The following is a 1,717-nucleotide window of genomic DNA, read 5'->3' on the forward strand; positions in this document are numbered from 1 at the left end:
CTCCATGTAAATAATCAGGACTTTTAGCGTGTATAGCGCCAGCATATCTCCACCAGACTCCATGTAAATAATCAGGACTTTTAGCGTGTATAGAGCCAGCATATCTCCACCAGACTCCATGTAAATAATCAGGACTTTTAGCGTGTATAGCGCCAGCATATCTCCACCAGACTCCATGTAAATAATCAGGACTTTTAGCGCGTATAGAGCCAGCATATCTCCACCAGACTCCATGTAAATAATCAGGACTTTTAGCGTGTATAGCGCCAGCATATCTCCACCAGACTCCATGTAAATAATCAGGACTTTCAGTGTGTATAGAGCCAGCATATCTCCACATGTAAATGGGTGAATTAAGGGTTTATTTCAACCAAACCAGAGTGGTGATTGTTGGAACAGTGGAAAGATGAACCAAGATGGCTTTTGATAGTTTTATTTAGTTTCTGTCCTCTTTGAATGAAGTGTGTTTTACGATGATAAAAGTCCTGATTATTTACATGGAGTTTGGTGATGGTTTGTTTAATACTTGAGAAGTTTTGTTTGAATTTAACGGCACAAATCTAACTCCATATGTAACTGCCAATGAGGTGAAGTTATTTCCTCTTTTGGATCTTATATCTGTAAATAATCATAAATATAATTATAAATAAATAATTATATATAATTATATAAAGTAAAGCATTATTACCTCCAGCCCTGAATGTTTTAGCAGATTTAATGTGTTTTATTAAAGTAAACTTTAGTTGATTATTAAATCAGATAAAAAGGTAACAACTATTAAAGAATTTGAAAAAATAAAGTTTAATATTTTAGTAAATAAACTATAATGTACACATAAACACGTGTGTATAAGACACATATATATGAAACAAAAAGAAAAGTTGACATTAATTAATAAAAAGAGGACAATAATCTATTTAACTCCAAAAATGACAGATTGCTAATCTTGTTTGTAAGATAATAACCGAAAGTAACACAACAGAGACAACTAGATAGTTTTAAAGAATGACAAAAACGTTAAAAAAAAGCGACTAAAATGTCAAAAAAGAGGCAAAAATGTGGTGGAAAACCTCTTAACAGTGACAGCCGTCTATCAACAGATCGACATTAAGATGAGGGTTGGGAGGAGCCCTGAATGTTTATAACTGTGTCTTCCGTTTCTCTCCGCGAGAGAAGATGTGTGTTCTTCCCAGCGGACCGTGAAGGCAGCATCACTCTGTTCTGGTCGCTGATTGGCTGTGGCTGCTGCGGGCTGTGGGAGCGGCTCCCGTTGCTGTGGTTACGAGTCTTAAGGAAGGGATTTATTCAATCAGAGTTTACTCTCGGAGCGTCGTCAAGGCAGACATGGCAACATGCTAACATGCTAACCAACCGGGAATGTTTACGGTTGAAAAAAAACGGACACGGTAAAACAAAAAGACGCAGTAAAGATTCCTCTGCGAGCGAAGAACGGCCGCGCGGCCTGACGGGAAACTGAGGAGTAAGTTAGTGAACTTTTGTGAGCAGTTGAACGGTTCACCTGTTGCCTCTGCTAGCTCTGCTGCTAGCCTGCTAACGGCTAACAGAGCTGTTGGCAGTTTGAAAAGTTTGCGAAGATAGATACGCCGGGGATTAGACGGAGCCCTAAAGAGGCCGGGGATTAGACGGATCCATAGTGAGGCCGGCATTAGACCGAGCCATATACAGGCAGGGGTTTAGACGGAGCCCTAGAGAGGCA

General features: G+C 39.5%; 1 protein-coding gene across 1 annotated transcript in view; it reads left to right on the top strand.

The window, feature by feature from the left end:
* Positions 1-1,193: 1,193 nt before the first annotated feature.
* cdc14ab (cell division cycle 14Ab) overlaps positions 1,194-1,717 on the top strand; it is a 31,159-nt gene continuing 30,635 nt past the window's right edge. The window contains 1 exon segment of the mRNA XM_028587259.1: positions 1,194-1,717. This exon segment is cut by the window's right edge and continues 141 nt beyond it. The gene's annotated coding sequence lies outside the window, so the exon portion shown is untranslated.

This window comes from Perca flavescens, chromosome 9 (assembly GCF_004354835.1).
Source record: "Perca flavescens isolate YP-PL-M2 chromosome 9, PFLA_1.0, whole genome shotgun sequence".
NCBI classification, from domain to species: Eukaryota; Metazoa; Chordata; class Actinopteri; order Perciformes; family Percidae; genus Perca; species Perca flavescens.